General features: G+C 38.9%; 1 protein-coding gene across 15 annotated transcripts in view; it reads left to right on the plus strand.

Annotated features, from left to right (window-relative positions):
• The window catches only part of LOC307197500 (uncharacterized protein), a 254,047-nt gene that overhangs the window by 211,656 nt on the left and 23,258 nt on the right, over positions 1-19,133 (plus strand). The window lies entirely within an intron of this gene.

Genomic DNA, 19,133 nt, shown 5'->3' on the forward strand with positions numbered 1-19,133 from the left:
TCATGAATTTGACAAGATAGTTTTGGATATGGTCAAAGTTATTAACATGGTTGAACAGTTATGTTATACCACAGAATCAGCAAAGGAAAAACGATTGTCAGCTAGCTTCACTTGCTCAAGATACTTGAAATGGAGTGCAGGTTACAAAGCATGTACTCTAGCAAATTTGAACTTTGTCAGTGTTCCATATACCTAATTCAGGACAAAACAGTGTTGTTTATGTAGTGTGTTGACTTATGAGACATCTGGGGACTCTGTGAACTTAAGTGCATGGCCTGAGTCACTCTTTAATTAGTAAGATGCTGGAGTGCTATTTAGTAAATTACTCCTACAGTGCAGTAAATGACCCCCTGCTCTCTGAAGAAAAGAAAAAAACAAAACTCTGCATCCTTGTGTACTTAATTTAGACCTAATTTATTATCAGAATTCATTTTAGCAATAAAAAATAGAGTACATTCTTTCATTTAAAGCTGAAACTGTGGTGTGTTTTGTTTTGACTGGCATCAACTAGATTTACAATTCTGTCTACATAGTTCAGCTCAGTTTGCATGACCCCTAGTGCCAAATCTGTGACACCATTTTTAGTTTATGGTTCAGATGTATTGGATTATTTGGTGTTAATTACATGTTTCTTTTAAGACACCTCTTTTAATTTTGCTAATCTTTTTTTATGCACTAAGTTGTGCCCCTACACCCAGTACATGTGTCAAAGTATGAGTACCCAATGTAAATAATTAAGTTTAAATGAGGTAATAAGGGTGGGGGCCCCTAAGCCACTAGGACAGGTATCCTTAGAAGAGAATTAGAGATTATCTCTTTCTGGATGTGCACAGAGGAGGGGCTGTGTGAGGATACAGTGAGAAGATGCTGTCCGCAAACCATAAAGAGGGGCCTCTCCAAAAACCAATCCTGCTAGCACCTGATCTCAGACTTCTAGCTTCGAACTGTGACTTCTTGCAGTGACCCTAAAAGGCCTCCTTGAAATCTTTGTCTTAATGCTGTGCTTTTTATTACAGAGAAAACAAATGAAAACAATGACCTTTAAAATATATATTTTTCTGTCTGCTGATAGTCTTTCACTGCCAGCTACCCTGTTTGTATCAGTAAAACCTGATGATCCAAAAAAAAAAAGAAAAACAAAAGCAAAAAACCCCTTGAAGATCGATTTCCTTGGGACTCTAAGGTTTATATCTTCTACCAAAAGATTCCTTGAGATTTATTGAACTCAAATAAGACTTTGCTAGAAGACACAGAACTAAAATGACATATCCATGGTACGCCCTGGGAACAGTAGTCGTTCAAGATAAAATCTTCTGGGAACTCACAGATACGAAGGTTATGATACTTTTGACTGTTATTATGCAAAGGTTTTTAAGGCAGCCTTTCTGGCTAATGAGAAATGCTCTAAGTCGTACCTACTTCATTATCCAACATGAATTCCCTTCAGGACATTTTTAATCGGTACTTTTATGTCAAGTGTTGTCATGTATTTAATTTGTTTCTCTGGTAATATAATAAATGTGTGTAGCGCTCATAGTTAAAAAGTTTCCTCATATAGGTTATTTTATTTTGGAAACTCACATGTATTACAGTATTTGAAAAATCTACACCCTTAATGGATTATTTAAACACTTTTCTGCAAACAAAAATTTAGGAAGCTTCAGATGAATTTATCAATACATTTAACAGTCTTGACCTACTATATGGCTCCTGTGCTCAATAAAAAGGCAATTCATATTCTTTTCAAGAACATACGGAAAATTTACCAAATCTGATCAAAGAATAAGCAAAAAGGAAGTTTCAACAAATTCCCCTGAAACAGTTAACATGCAGAACAACATACCTGTTAGGATAATAGAAATCTCTTTACAGTCCCCATATCATGTGAACCAAGGGGAACACAAAAAATTGTATATAACCTATAAAATGAGACAGTAAGTTCTATAACCTCAATTTTCGTATGAGCTTGGAAATGAATGAACACCAAAGGATCCATCTTGGAGCCTTCTTGGAGTGGAGTCTTGGGGGATTTCATAGAGGAGTGGAAAGAACAGTTCCCAGCATTGATGAACTAACTGCCTGAGGAGAGGGTCCCTCTCAGAAGGGAAATACTCAGAACAGGTCTGGTCAGAGCATGGGCTACATGGAAATCAAAATGAGGGGCCTTGGCAGATAAGTGGCATCAGAGGTGAAGTATTGGGAAGGCCCCACTTTTGGGGAGAGAAGGGAACTTAGAAGAAGGAATGTCCTTTACAGGCTTAGTGCAAAGGTAAAGGAAGTATCAACTGGTGGAAGATTCCTAAGAAACCAGCTAGCATCACAGAATTGGATCTCCTTCCCTTCAAAGTTTGTGCCACTTAAATCAGGTATAATTTACACGAGGGAAAAAAGTTACTCTGATTACATGTTAAAGTTTGATAAAATTTTACAAACATACACGGTTTACAAATGTGACCACGATCACAATCAAGATATAGATTTACATCAGCCCCAAATTTCCCTTGTGTCCCTTTGTAGTCAGTTCCCTTTCCTAGATCCTGGAAACCACTTATCTCTTTTCTGTTCCCATAATTTTACCCTTCCCAGCATATCATATAAATAGATCATATGTACCTTTTTGAATGTGGCAGAATGCTTTCACATAACATGACGATTTGGAGATTCATCCATATTGTAGCATGTGTCTGTATATTAAAAAAAATTGCTGAACAGTAATCCATTGTATTTATACCACACCTTGTTCATCTATTCACAGATGATGGGCATTGGGTTGTTTTTAGTTTAGATGACTGAATGAATTACTATAAAAAATCACATAAAGTTTTTGGTATGGGCAGGTATCTTTATTATTTATTTATTTGGGGTAAGTACTTAGGTAAGTGTGAATGGGCCACAGGGTGTCCAGAGATTTGGCCAAACATTATTCTGGATGTTTCTGTGAGGGTGTTCTTGGATGAGATTAACTTTTTCTTTTAACGTCTTTATTGGAGTATAATTGCTTTACAATGGTGTGTTAGTTTCTGCTTTATAGCAAAGTGAATCAAATATACATATACATATATCCCCATATCTCCTGCCTCTTGCATCTCCCTCCCACCCTAATTCCACCCCTCTAGGTGGTCACAAAGCACCGAGCTGATCACTCTGTGCTCTGCTGCTGCTTCTCACTATCTATTTTACATTTGGTAGTGTATATATGTCAATGCCACTCTCTCACTTCGTCCCAGCTTACCCTTCCCACTCCCCGTGTCCTTAAGTCCATTCTCTACATCTGCATCTTTATTCCTGTCCTGCCCCTAGATTCTTCAGAACCTTTTTTTTTTTTTAGATTCCATATATATGTGTTAGCATATGGTATTTGGTTTTCACTTACTGACTTACTTCACTCTGTATGACAGACTCTAGGTCCATCCACCTCAATACAAATAACTCAATTTCGTTTCTTTTTATGGCTGAGTAATATTCCATTGTATATATGTGCCACATCTTCTTTATCCATTCATCTGTCGGTGGACACTTAGGTTGCTTCCATTTCCTGGCTATTGTAAATAGAGCTGCAATGAACATTGTGGTGGTACATGACTCTTTCTGAATTATGGTTTTCTCAGGGTATATGCCCAGTGGTGGAATTGCTGGGTCGTATGGTAGTTCTATTTTTAGTTTTTAAGGAACCTCCATACTTTTCTGAATAGTGGCTGTATCAATTTACATTCCCACAAACAGTGCAAGAAGGTTCCCTTTTCTCCACCCCCTCTCCAGCATTTACTGTATTTACTGTAAAAAAAATTTACTGTAGATTTTTTGATGATGGCCATTCTGACTGGTGTGAGGTGATACCTTATTGTAGTTTTGATTTGCATTTCTCTAATGATTAGTGATGTTGAGCATCCTTTCATGTGTTTGTCGGCAGGCTGTATATCTTCTTTGGAGAAATGTCTGTTTAGATCTGCGCATTTTTTGATTGGGTTGTTTTATCAATATTGAGCTGCATGAGCTGCTTGTATATTTTGGAGATTAATCCTTTCTCAGTTGCTTCATTTGCAAATAGTTTCTCCCATTCTGAGGGTTGTCTTTTCATCTTGTTTATGGTTTCCTTTGCTGTGCAAAAGCTTTTAAATTTCATTAGATCCCATTTATTTTTGTTTTTATTTCCATTTCTCTAGGAGGTGGGTCAAAAAGGACCTTGCTGTGATTTATGTCATAAAGTGTTCGGCCTATGTTTTCCTCTAAGAGTTTGATAGTGTCTGGCCTTACATTTAGGTCTTTAATCCATTTTGAGTTTGTTTTTGTCCGTGGTGTTAGGGAGTGTTCTAATTTCACTCTCTTACATGTAGCTGTCTAGTTTTCCCAAGACCACTTATTGAAGTGACTGTCCTTTCTCCATTGTATATTCTTGCCTCCTTTATCAAATATAAGGTGACCATATGTGGGTGGGTTTATCTCTGGGCTTTCTATCCTGTTCCATTGATCTTTCTGTTTTTGTGCCAGTACCATACTGTCTTGATTACTGTAGCTTTGTAGTATAGTCTGAAGTCAGGGATCTTGATTCCTCCAGCTCCATTTTTCATTCTCCAGATTGCTTTGGCTATTCGGGGTCTTTTGTGTTTCCATACAAATTGTGAAATTTTTTGTTCTAGTTCTGTGAAATATGCCAGTGGTAGTTTGATAGGGATTGCACTGAATCTGTAGATTGCTTTGGGTAGTAGAGTCATTTTCAGAATGTTGATTCTTCGAATCCAAGAAGATGGTATATCTCTCCATGTATTTGTATCATCTTTAATTTCTTTCATCAGTGTCTTATAATTTTCTGCATACAGGTCTTTTGTCTCCTTAGGTAGCTTTATTCCTAGATATTTTATTCTTTTTGTTGCAGTGGTAAATGGGAGTGTTTTCTTGATTTCACTTTCAGATTTTTCATCATTAGTGTATAGGAATGCCAGAGATTTCTGTGCATTAATTTTGTATCCTGCTACTTTACCAAATTCATTGATTAGCTCTAGTAGGTTTCTGGTAGCATCTTTAGGATTCCCTATGTATAGTACCATGTCATCTGCAAACAGTGACAGTTTTACTTCTTCTTTTCCGATTTGGATTTCTTTTATTTCTTTTTCTTCTCTGATTGCTGTGGCTGAAACTTCCAAAACTTTGTGGAATAATAGTGGTGAGAGTGGACGACCTTGTCTTGTTCCTGATCTTAGAGGAAATGGTTTCCGTTTTTCAGCATTGAGAATGATGTTGGCTGTGGGTTTGTCATATATGGCCTTTATTATGTTGAGGTAAGTTCCCTCTGTTTACTTTCTGGAGGGTTTTTATCATAAATTGGTGTTGAATTTTTTCAAAAGCTTTTTCTGCGTCAGTTGAGATGATCATATGGTTTTTCTTCTTCAACTGGTTAATATAGTTTATCACATTGATTTGTGTACATTGAAGAATCCTTGCATTCCTGGGATAAACCCCACTTGATCATGCTGTATGATCCTTTTAATGTGCTGTTAGATTCTGTTTGCTAGTATTTTGTTGAGGATTTTTGCATGTATGTTTATCAGTGATATTGGCCTGTAGTTTTCGTTCTTTGTGGCATCTTTGTCTGGTTTTGATGTCAGGGGATGGTGGCCTCAGAGAATGAGTTTGAGAGTGTTGCTCCTGCTATATTTTGGAAGAGTTTGATAAGGGTAGGTGTTAGCTCTTCCCTAAATGTTTGATAGATTGTGCCTGTGAAGACATCTTGTCCTGGGCTTTTGTTTGTTGTAAGATTTTAATCACAGTTTCAATTTCAGTGCTTGTGATCGGTCTGTTTACATTTTCTTTTTTTTCCTGGTTCAGTGTCAGAAGGTTGTGCTTTTCTAAGAATGTGTCCATTTCTTCCAGGTTGTCCATTTTATTGGCATAGAGTTGCTTGTAGTAATCTCTCATGATTCTTTGTATTTCTGAAGTGTCAGTTGTTACTTCCTCTTTTTCATTTCTGAGTCTGTTGATTTGAGTCTGCTCCCATTTTTTCTTGATGAGTCTGGCTAATGGTTTATCAATTTTGTTTCTTCTCAAAGAACCAGCTTTTAGTTTTATTGATCTTTGCTATCGTTTCCATCATTTCTTTTTCATTTATTTCTGATTTGATCTTTATTATTTCTTTCCTTCTGATAACTTTGGGGCTCTTTTGTTCTTCTTTGTCTAATTATTTAGGTGTAAGGTTAGGTTGTTTATTGAGATGTTTCCTGTTTCTTGAGGGAGGATTGTATTGCTATAAACTTCCCTCTTACAACTGCTTTTGCTGCCTCCCATAGGTTTTGGGTTGTCGTGTTTTCATTGTCATTTGTTTCTAGGTATTTTTTGATTTCCTCTTTGATTTCTTCAGTGATTTCTTGGTTATTTAGTAGTGTATTGTTTAGCCCCCATGTGTTTGTATTTTTTACAGATTTTTTCCTGTAATTGATATCTAGTCTCATAGCGTTGTGGTCGGAAAAGATACTTGATACGATTTCAATTTTCTTAAATTTACCAAGGCTTGATTTGTGACTCAAGATATAATCTATCCTGGAGAACGTTCCATGAGCACTTGAGAAGAAAGTGTATTCTGTTTTTTTGGATGGAATGTCCTATAAATATCAATTAAGTCCATGTTTTTAATGTGTCATTTAAAGCTTGTGTTTCCTTATTTATTTTCATTTTGGATGATCTGTCCATTGGTGAAAGTGGGGTGTTAAAGTCCCCTACTATGATTGTGTTACTGTCGATTTCCCCTTTTGTGGCTGTTAGTATTTGCCTTATGTATTGAGGTGCTCCTGTGTTGAGTGCATAAATATTTACAATTGTTATATCTCTTGGATTGATCCCTTGATCATTGTGGAGTATCCTTCTTTGTCTCTTGAAATAGTCTCTGTTTTAAAGTCTACTTTGTCTGATATGAGAATTGCTACACCAGCTTTCTTTTGATTTGCATTTGCATGGAATATCTTTTTCCACCCCCTCACTTTCAGTCTGTATATGTCCCTAGGTCTGAAGTCGGTCTCTTGTAGGCAGCATATATATATGGGTCTTGTTTTTGTATCCATTCAGCTAGTCTGTGTCTTTTGGTTGGAGCGTTTAATCCATTTATATTTAAGGTAATTATCGATATGTATGTTCCTATTACCAATTTCTTAATTGTTTTGGGTTTTTTTTTTTTGGTAGGTCTTTAACTTCTCTTTTGTTTCCTGCCTAGAGAAGTTCCTTTAGCTTTTGTTGTAAAGCTGGTTTGGTGGTGCTGAATTCTCTTAGCTTTTGCTTGTCTGTAAAGGTTTTAATTTCTCCATCGAATCTGAATGAGATCCTTGCTTGGTAGAATAATCTTGGTTGTAGCTTTTTCCCTTTCATCACTTTAAATATGTCTTGCCACTGCCTTCTGGCTTGCAGACTTTCTGCTGAAAGATCAGCTGTTAACCTTATGGGGATTCCCTTGTATGTTATTTGTTGTTTTTCCTTTGCTGCTTTTACTGTTTTTTCTTTGTATTCAATTTTTGATAGTTTGAATAATATGTGTCTTTGTGTGTTTATCCTTGGATTTATCCTGTATTGAACTCTCTGTGCTTCCTTGACTTGATTGACTATTTCCTCTCCCTTATTAGGGAAGTTTTCAACTATAATCTGTCCAAATATTTTCTCAGTCCATTTCTTTTTCTCTTCTTCTTCTGCGATGCCTATAATTCGAATTTTGGTGCATTTAATGTTGTCGCAGAAGTCTCTGAGACTGTCCTCAGTTCTTTTTATTCTTTTTCCTTTATTCTGCTCTGCAGTAGTTATTTCCACTATTTTTTCTTCCAGGTCATTTATCCGTTCTTCTGCCTCAGTTATTCTGCTATTGATTCCTTCTAGAGAATTTTTAATTTGTTTTATTGTGTTGTTCATCATTGTTTGTTTGCTCGTTAGTTCTTCTAGGTTCTTGTTAAACGTTTCTTGTATCTTCTCCATTTTATTTCCAAGATTTTGGATCATCTTTACTATCATTACTCTGAATTCATTTTCAGGTAGACTGCCTATTTCCTCTTCATTTGTTTGGTCTGGTGAGTTTTTACCTTGCTCCTTCATCTGCTACGTGTTTCTCTGTGTTCTCATTTTACTTAACTTACTGTGTTTGGGGTCTCCTTTTCACAGGCTGCAGGTTTGTAGTTCCTGTTGTTTCTGGTGTCTGCCCCCAGTGGCTAAGGTTGGTTCAGTGGGTCATGTAGGCTTCCTGGTGGTGGGGACTGCTGCCTGTGTTCTGGTGGATGAGGCTGGATCTTGTCTTTCTGGTGGGCAGGTCCACGTCTGGTGGTGTGTTTTGGGGTGTCTGTGGCCTTATTATGATTTTAGGCAGCCTCTCTGCTAATGGGTGGGGTTGTGTTCCTGTCCTGCTAGTTGTTTGGCATAGGGTTGCCAGCACTGTAGCTTGCTGGTCGTTGAGTGAAGCTGGGTCTTGGTGTTGAGATGGAGATCTCTGGGAGAATTTTGCCGTTTGATATTACGGGGAACTGGGAGTTCTCTTGTGGACCAGTGTCCTGAAGTTGGCTCTCCCACCTCAGAGGCACAGCACTGACTCCTGGCTGGAGCACCAAGAGCCTTTCATCCACATGGCTAAATGGTAGGTGTACAGAAGCATAGAAATGAGTTTGTCACTGTAGGGCAGGCTGGAATAGTTGAGAAATGCTTGGATAAATTAGCAGGCGGCCACTGGCCCCAGGAAGTTCCCCTCCGGCTCCCCACGCCCCCGACTCCGCTGCCCTTCCACGGTGGTGCATGGGGTGCACACCGAGCCCTGCTTCTGACACAGAGCGATCGCAGACTCGGGTAGCGCGGTGGCCTCAAAAGGCACGCCTGTCCCCGCCGCCACCACCAGGCAGCCCCGGTCCTCTGAGGGTCACCTGCACAGGCTCCGCCTGGCACAGCGCATGGCACCTGCGGGCCCTCGGGCCCCACTGGCAGCAGTGATGCAGGGATGAGGACGGGCTGTGAGTGGCAGAGAGGTTGTCGGGGTGCCTGGTCCCACGGAAATGAGTCTTTGTGCGCCCCTCTCTGGCACACCCTCCCCTGGCACCCTGAATTGCTTTTAACAGGCAATTTTTAAATTCCTCTCCCTATTCCATCGCTTACCTGCTGCTGTCATGGGCATTGGAACTCCAAAGCAAGATGAGATTCAGAAAATAAAGTTACAGTTTTTAAACATGGATTTCTGACCTTAAAATATGACTACTGTTATATGGTAATTAATTCTTTCAAGAAAACTGTCTTCTAGTTTTGTAGGGGAAAGACTATCAAGAATACTCATTATATTTACATCTTTAACTCTGTTCTGGGCAACTGGTTGAGGCTGCTTCAAACTGGCAATGTTCATAGTATTTTCTTTAAAACCCATGCCGAGGGTACTGTCAATGTAACCTAGTACATTTCTTTCCTCATATGACATTTGGTCTATAATTTGGTAGACAGCGTTTTCACATTCTTAAATGTGAAAATTTGTCTATGGTGTTTAAACCCGTAAATATCAGGGTACTTGTCCAAACTGTATTGTTTAGTTTTTGTTTACTAATAAATCTGATATTATACGTAATCTTTGCTATGAATAATAAAAAATCTTTAAAAAAATGTCAGAAGTTCAATCTGCATCACTTGTTTTGTGTTAGATGCATTCAAGACACTTTTCAAACCTTTATGGAGTATAGCAGAGGAACACAGAGCCCCGGTTCCATGGGCTTAAGATTACTGAGGAACAGGGTAGATGTATGTCCCAGCCTCCCTCCTAGGTCTGTTTCTTGATGTCTATACACATGCTTTGTGACAACAGTGATTGTACTGGGGCCACATTTATTCAGACAAATATTGACATGCAATATTGACATTTAAATATATTAACATTTCCATTCTCAGCTGACTCATTTACTGGGAACAAGTTTACATGCCAATCCATAGTAGGCAGCTAATAAATATTTGTTGGATGAATAAATGAACATATGGGCTGATATGCATGAGATCTTAAAAAATGAAGTGTGGCATATTTTTTGCGATAAATCACTGTTTCTTCTTGATGTTCATGGTATTGACTTTTCACTTATAACTGATATTCAGTATAACACATAATAACACATATAATAATAGATGTAATACGTAATAACAATTGATGGAAACTGTAGTGAAGAAGGAGAAAGAAAAGGAGGGAATTTTTTAAAAAACAAATGGGAATAGTGCAAGAAGTATTGTGTGATATATTGAGTGGACCTATGAAGTGCTACTCACAGGATATCCCTTTTGTGCAGTTCAGAAAACTCACTGAAATTGGTGTTGACTAGTCTGAATTTCTTTAGAGGAGAAATTACCCACCAGAGATGTGGGGGACCTCTTGCTTCTTCAGTTTAATTGAGCTGAATGGCAGTGGTCCTCTCTGACACCAGAAGAGGAGGAAGTGGAGTGTTTTCTCACCTGGATTTGCATGACCTTGGACACCTCGTGGATGTCAGGTGGAGGCTCACTAGGCCTTGCTGACATTGGAGTGGGGGAGTGGTGGTGAAGCCCAGGGATAAGTAGCTCTGCCTTGCACCACCTTGTTAAGTCTTTTAGTTATTGGCTGGAGGTGGAGGCTCAGCTCATCCCAGGACCCCTCTTACACCACCCTGATGGAGAATTAAATCATCGCCTGCTTCCACTGGGCAAAGAAATGAAGATCAACTCCCCTCCTTGGCCCCTTTGAAACTGCTAGGCAAGGGTTATGTGGTTTTTCTGTTGGCATTTGGTTGGAGTAGGTTAGGTATTGCCAAAAAGGTTTTCTGGTATTAGGGTACCCTTTCCTCAGTTCTTTGGCTAGGGGAAACAGGTATGTCTTAGAGTTCCTTTTTGTATGTGCTTGTTGGCAATTCTGGATCAGAGACTTCTGTAGTCCCCTGTCTAGGATATATAGGGTGATAAGGAAACCCAGAGAATTCACCACCATGATGTTCCTCAAAGTCAAGGTTCCTTTCTTTCCTCCTTTTGGAGCCTTCCTTTGCTTGCTTTTTGGCTTATGTAGGGTTTTTAAATTTAAGGAGGAGAGATTCATCTGAGTGGAAGCAGAAGTCTCAACGTTATTGTTTAAACCTTTTTAATTGGCTATTCTGCTACTTATAACCCAGATAATATTAAATGATGGAATTCTAATGCTAACCAATAGCTACATGGCAAAGATGTGTGAGCTACATATGTTTTAAAGTTTCAGTAGTTAAAATAGTCACTTAATTGAAACTCTGATCCAGAATGAAATCATTGGAAGTTATCAATTATGGAAGCACAACAGTATTTTAGAGGCAGGTCTCCTCATCATTTAACTAGGATATACTCTCCATTTTGCTTCCTTCTAGATGGGGTAGGTTTTGTTGTGATCTTTCTAAGCTCTCACTGGTATCAGTGTGTGTGTGTGTGTGTGTGTGTGTGTGTGTGTGTGTGTGTGTGTGTGTGTGTGTTCCTTCTTGGCTTATTTAGGACCAGACTTATGCCTTGACACATGTAAATGGGGAGCACTTTTTTGTCCACCAGGATACTGACCTTCTCCTCAGACAGACCCTATCCTTGCTACTAACTTTTTTTTTCTTCGCTGCCAAAATGATTACTTACTGATTCACTGTGGAGACATAAGATTCTTTCTCCAATCTCTGTAGATTGGCTTTTTAAAAACTGCCTTGCTACCAGAGGCTTTGTTTGTTACTAGGGCAATCACCATGGTGACAAAATAATGACAATATCTGTAATAAAGACTCTGATTCCATTTTTGATATTTGACTTCTGACAGTGTTCAAGACCCACACCTCCCTCCTTCCCTCTTGCCCCATATCTGGACAAGAAAGAGTGTGAACACTCACTTTTGCTGTGGGTGGGAAGTTCAAACCACTCAAGGCCATCACACCTATGGGAACCATTAGTGAACCCTACCTTTTTAACCACAGTAAAAGCCAAAGTCAGTTACTGTTGGGAGCCGTATAGGAAGTGCTTTTGAGTCTCAGCACGGACAAGACCTATAGTGCCAAGCAAAGCTGGTGCTGTCAGGTGTAAATATGGAAAAGCAAAGTTCTCGTTTGCAGGGCTTCCTGCCTCCTGGTGGCTGGTGCCGTGCAATTGGCCTCTCTTGCCCAGTGCTGTAAGCTGGGCCCTCTCTGGAGGAGAAACCTGGGTTCCCGAAGACATGTGATCAGAGCCGGGGCCCCGCCAGTTGGCGAGGGAATCCCAGGGCAGGTGCTGGGCGTGGAGGCCACGGGGGCATAGGCTACCAAGGTGACAGAAAACTGACCTTCTCTGGGGGCGCTGCACCTCGCTCACTCGCACACCTAACATCTCCCTGCTTGGCCCCGGAGGATGGCTGGTTAGCCAAAGACGGGTAAGATTCCTCAGGGAAGGAACAACCTAAGACAGGCACAGTCGCAGAGGGGCCATCAGGAGAGAACTTGGGGGCCAACAGAGGTGGGGCATAGACCCTCACCCCCCCAACTTTGCAGGAGCCTGAACCCTCACCCCTTTTGAGAGAGGTCTCTTGCCCCCATGGCTGCTTCGCTTCCCACGCCCAGCTCAGATGAGAACCCAGGTAGCAGACCAGAGACCTGGCCAATGGCAACTGCTCTTCCACCACAGCAGGGCTCTGTTTCCCATTTCCTCCGTGAACCATAGCTTTTCTCTGTGTTTTTCCCTGCCTTTGCCTAAGGTGATTTTTATAGGATTGCTATTGGTGTTGGGAAAAATGTATAGTTTTAATGCAGGGGTTTAGGAAAGACCCCAATTTAGGGTAAAAACCAAAAGAAGGATTATAGCTACTTTGGCTCCTTTAATGATTATATTTGTTGGGGAAATACAATGGTGGGAACATTTCTGCAGCAGCTTTGTACTTTAAAAGAAAAATTGCAAGAGTTATGGCCTCCCAGTGGAGTTATAAACATGCTGGGAAATACCTGGGTATGGTGACAAGGTTTTATGCAACAGTGGGTTTAATCAATGAGCTTACGGTACAATGTCCGCTCCCATGGTTTTTTAGAAGTATAAAAAATGATGTGTATTGTTTTGATTGTTTTGATTACTATTGTAGGTTAGGAAATTTTTGGCTATGGTGGTGGGAAGGTTTTATGCTACAGTGGGTACATAATAAATTAGAGTAGGCTACTTGGTAGCCTTTTATAAGTAAAATTGTTTTTTGTATAATTTAGTGCCTTGTTTTGATTATAAAGGTAGAAGAAAATAGTCTATAAATATTTACAATTGTTAAAAGAATAATGTGCTTGAGTTTGTGCTTTGAATAGTTGGCTGATTGAACAAGAACATATAGGTACAAGAACATCTAATTTTCTAAAGAAGACAATGAAACCACAGACTGTGTTCCTGACGTAGATGTGACCAACATGTGACTAACCACAGGAGAAGAAAGAAACTCTGGGCGATGGGAAAATTACCTAACCTGTTTTAATCAATCTGCTGATGTAAATTACCTTTGTTTTGTGGCCTATGTGGGGGAATTTTTGGCGTGGGAATGAGAATGTTAAATTTGAAAATGAGATCACTTTATAGTATAAAAGCTTTTGGAATCTTGAAAATAAATTTGTCAGATCCTTGCATCCTCTGAGGTGTACTGAGTTCTGTCCACGCCGACTCCGTCTTCTCCTTTGGGTGAATCCTGTTCAGCTGGGGCTGGTCCCCGGCAAGTGGCGCCCGAACAGGGACCTGAAGGGGTAAGTATTATTTCTTTTTCGGACGGATAGGAGTCTCACCGTAGGGTGCTGCAGACCCCCAGTTAAAGGAGAACTGGTTAGGAAGGTGAGTAAGGCGGTGTCAAGATGGGACACGCTGAGTCCAAAGAGAGGCTCTTATTTATTGATATAGTTAAACATATGATAAATGGAAGAGGAATTAAGGTAACTAATAAGCAATTAACTCAGTTTTTTCAGTTTGTACAGGAACAATGTCCTTGGTTTCCAGAAGAGGGAACAGTTAATATAGAAACCTGGCAAAAAGTGGGGCAAACTTTGCAAGTATATTACAGTCATTTTGGACCTGAGAAGGTTCCAGTAGATACTTTTACTTTATGGAACCTTATTAGAGAGAGCATTGCTCCCTTGCCTGAAGGTCAAAAGACCCCATATAAATATCCTGCAGAAGTAATAGATGAATGTACTCCGTTACTTTCTCCAAAAACATCAAAAGGAACTGAGGTCTTGGCTACAGCTTTAAAAGGTTGTAACCTTAACGATAATGATTCAGAGGAGGAAACTGAGTCACCTATTGATAATAAGTTTAATTTGTTAAAAAACCCTCCTTTTGATGATGAATTGCCTCCTGCAGATCAGGATGATTTAGATGCTGCTGCATATGATTATGAAAGAAGGAAGTATGAACCTCATGATGCTTTTTCAATACAAGAAACTAAGAAAAATAGGCCTAAATTACAGGATATGCGCCCTTTGGGTCGTTTACCGACCGCCCCACCAGCACCTTTAAGTTCTTCACTTCCCCCTTTAAAAGGGTCAGGGCATTCAATTTTAAATGTTGGGGGCCTACCGCCTCCACCACCTTTTAAGGCCAAGGGCCCACCACCTCCACCACCTTTTAATAATAATCAAGGCAAAAATAAAAAGCATAGGAGAATAAACGGTGAAGATGATGATTATGCTTTTGCAGCCTGTTTTCCAGTTATTTTTGATGATTTTGATGATGATGATGCGGTATATTGGGAACCCTTACCTTTAAAACTTTTAAAAGAGCTTAAAAAGGCCTGTATAGATTATGGACCGTTAGCGCCTTATACTATGACTCTTATAGATGCCTTAGCAAATAGATGGATGACTCCATATGACTGGATTCAGGTTACCAAGGCCTGTTTATCGGGAGGACAATATTTACTTTGGAAGGCAGAATATGAGGAACAGGTGGCTAAACAAAATGCTTTAAATAAGAAATGGGATAAATTTAATATTACTAAAGATATGTTATTAGGTCAAGGAGAATATGACTCAACCCAACAGCAGATGCATATGGGAAAGGAGGCCTTATGGCAAATAACTACATGTGCAGTGAATGCCTGGAAGTCTTTGCCTTTGACTCCAGGAAAAGCTTCCATTTTAACAGATCTAAGACAAAAGCCTGAAGAACCATATGAAGATTTTGTTTCTCGCTTGTTAACAGAGATAAAACGGGTAATAACTGATGAGGATGCAGCTAGCATGTTAGCTAAACAATTAGCCTTTGAAAATGCCAATCCTGTTTGTCAGAATTTAATTCGACCAATTAGAAAAACTGGCAGCATTTTAGATTTTATTAAACAGTGTTCTGATGTGGGTCCCTCTTATATGCAAGGGATTGCTCTGGCAGCCGCTCTAAAAGGAGAAACACTTCCTCAATGTATGATGAATATGGTTCAAAAAACAAAAAACCCTAAGGGATTAAAAGGAAATAATTGTTTTGCTTGTGGAAGTGCAGGTCATTTTAGTAGGGAATGTCCCAATAAAAATATACCTCCAGCAGGCCCTGTTAGAATGATATCTCCTGGTAATGTTGGGGTCCCAAAGACTCCTTGCCAAAGATGTGGGAAAGGAAATCATTGGACTAAATTGTGTCGGAGTAAATATCATAAGGACGGACACATTCTTCCCCCTAATGGGGTTTCTGCAGTGCCTCAGGCTGGAGCTCAGATGCCAATAACTAATTCGGGAAACTTACTTCGGGCCCAACCCCGGGCCCAACAAACAATAGGGGCCATTCACCAGACGCTCAATCCCTTTCTTCCCTCAGGGGAATCGATGAATTGTTTAGGGCCACCCCAGGCAGCGCAGGATTGGACCTCTGTGCCACCTCCGCAACAATATTAACTCCTGACTCTCCAGTTATAAAAATACCAACTGGGATTAAAGGTCCATTGCCCCCAGGAGTAATGGGTTTAATTATTGGTAGGAGTTCAACTTCCTTATCTGGCTTAACAGTTTTGCCTGGAGTAGTTGACTCTGATTATACAGGAGAAATTCAAATAATGGTGGCTCCCTCTAATAAGACGCAGCAAATTTATGTAGGACAAAGAATAGCACAATTGTTATTGCTACCATATTATAAGACAGGAAAGAATGTAATTCAAGAAACTAGGAATGAGAAAGGATTTGGCTCCAGTGATATGGCATTTTGGATTCAAGAGATTACCAGAAATAGACCTATGAAAATTTTAAAAATTAATGGAAAAAATATTCAAGGTTTATTAGACACAGGTGCAGATGCTTCCTGCATAGCAGGAAAAGATTGGCCTAGCAGCTGGCCCACCAAACATGCTGACAATATGTTAACAGGTCTGGGAACTGCTCCAACAGTAGCTAAGAGTGCTCAGATTTTAACTTGGGAGAATACTGTTAATAAACAAGCAGGCTCCTTTTGTCCTTATGTAATACCTGGCTTGCCAATTTCCATTTGGGGAAGAGACATACTTATGCAGATGGGGATGCTCTTGTATAGTCCAGATGATTGTGTCTCCTCACAGATGTTAAAAATGGGATATGACCCAGATAAAGGTTTAGGAAAAAATCAGGAGGGAAGATTATATCCTGTGGTTGCTGAGCCCAAAAATGATAAACATGGAGTGGGCTATCCAAATTTATAAAGGGGGCCATTGTTTTAAAAGCAGCTGACCCTATAGTGTGGCTGTCAGAGGAACCTATATGGGTAGAACAATGGCCCCTAACTTCTGAGAAATTAGCAGCTGCAGAAGAATTAGTGGAGCAGCAATTATTGGCAGGACATATTGAACCCTCTAATAGTCCTTGGAATACTCCTATATTTGTTATAAAGAAAAAATCAGGAAAATGGAGATTATTACAAGATCTTAGAGCAATAAATAAAACAATGGAAACAATGGGGGCTTTACAGCCTGGACTTCCCTCTCCAGTAGCCATTCCTAAAGATTATGCTATTATAGTCATAGACCTGCAAGATTGCTTTTTCACGATCCCCTTACATAAGGAGGACAGAAAGAGGTTTGCGTTTAGTGTGCCCTCTCCTAATTTTACCAGACCATATCAGCGGTATCAATGGAAAGTTTTACCGCAGGGCATGAAAAATAGCCCTACCTTATGTCAGAAATATGTAGACCAAGCCATATGTAATATAAGACAAAAATATAAAAAAATATATTTAATACATTATATGGATGATATATTATTGGCCCATAAAGATAAGGCTTACTTACATCAGGCATTGCAGGATATGATGGAAGCCTTACAGGAGTATGGATTAAAAGTCGCTCCAGAAAAAATTCAAACTGAGCCTCCTTATAATTATTTGGGCAGATTAATACAGGAATTTTCCATTCAACATATACCTTTTCAGCTAAGAACTGATCATTTGGTTACTTTAAATGATTTTCAAAAGTTTTTAGGAGATATAAATTGGATAAGGCCTTTATTAAAAATTACTACTGTGGAATTAAAACCTTTGTTTTTGATATTACAAGGAGATTCTAACCCCTTATCCCCTAGAGAGTTAACTGCAGAAGGAAAACAAGCCATAGAAAAAATAGAAAAAGCTTTAAAAAATGTTTTTATTAAAAGACTAGATTATACCAAACCTTGGGATTTAATTATTTTAAGGACTCCAGTTATTCCTACAGGATTATTATGGCAAGATGGACCATTAGAATGGATACATTTGGCTGCTAGTCCAAAAAAGATTGTTGCCTCATACCCTTTTATGGTTAGTTTGCTAATTATTAAAGGTAGAAAGAGAAGTAGAGAGTTATTTGGAAAAGATATGGATAACATAATTATACCTTATAATAAAGATCAATTAGAGGCCTTGTTGTTGTTAGAAGATTCATTAGGAATAGCCCTGACCTCATTTGGAGGTCAGATTTTATTTCATCTGCCTAAAAGTGTATTGTTACAGTTTTTTAAGGAACATATGGTGGTTTTTCCTACATATTATAAGATGAAACCTTTAGAAGAGGTCATATTAGTATTTACTGATGGATCCTCCTCAGGGAGGGCAGCCTATATTATTAATAATGAAAAGAAAGTATTAAATACAGAAAATTGCTCAGCACAGCAATCAGAAATTATGGCAGTTATAGAAGTGATAAAATTAACCAGGGATAAAAAGATTAATTTATATACTGATTCCTTATATATAGTTAAATTATTTCCAGCAATAGAAACAGCAGCCTTTCCTGAGAATAAGAGTACAATTATTAAGTTGCTTAAGAGACTACAAAAGAGTATATGGAAAAGAACACAACCTTATTATATAGGCCACATTAGAGCTCATTCTGGATTGCCAGGGCCTTTAGCAGAAGGCAATGCCTCTGCTGATGCCCTGACTAAAATTTTTATAGTAGATGAGAATAAAGTACAAGAAGCAATAGAATCTCATCAGCTGCATCATCAAAATGCTAATGCCTTAAGATATCAGTTTAGCCTAACTAGAGAAGCAGCAAGGGAAATAGTAAAAAATTGCTCTGTGTGTCCTACACAAACTAATGTACCTCAACAAGGAGTAAATCCCCGAGGTTTGCGAGCTAATGATTTGTGGCAAATGGATGTGACTCATGTACCCAGTTTTGGAAAGCTGTCATATGTACATGTTTGTGTAGATACCTTTTCACATGTAATTGTAGCCTCAGCTAGGACCGGAGAGGCCTTTAAGGATGTGTGCCAGCACTTGATGTTTTGCTTTAGTTATTTGGGAATTCCCCGAAAGTTAAAAACTGACAATGGCCCTGCTTATGTTTCTAAATCTTTTCAGCAATTATGCCAACAGTTTGGCATAGCCCATAGTACAGGAATTCCTTATAATCCACAAGGACAAGCTATAATTGAAAGAACTAACCAGATATTAAAAAATATGATTTATAAATTGCAAAATGGAGATTTAAAATATTTTTCTCCTCATCATTTACTTAACCATTCTATGTTTGTATTAAATTATTTAAATATGAATGATAAAGAGAAAACTCCTATGATGAGACATTGGGAGATAAATGAAGAAAGTATAAAACCAAAGGTATTATGGAAGGATGTTTTAACAGGAAAATGGAATGGACCAGATATATTACTAACTAGTGGTAGAGGATATGCTTGTATTTTTCCTCAGAATTTTGATTTACCAATTTGGATTCCTGATCGATTAATTAGACACCCTGAGGTGGGAAATTT

Source organism: Stenella coeruleoalba (genome assembly GCF_951394435.1).
Source record: "Stenella coeruleoalba genome assembly, chromosome: 14".
In the NCBI taxonomy this organism is placed as follows: domain Eukaryota; kingdom Metazoa; phylum Chordata; class Mammalia; order Artiodactyla; family Delphinidae; genus Stenella; species Stenella coeruleoalba.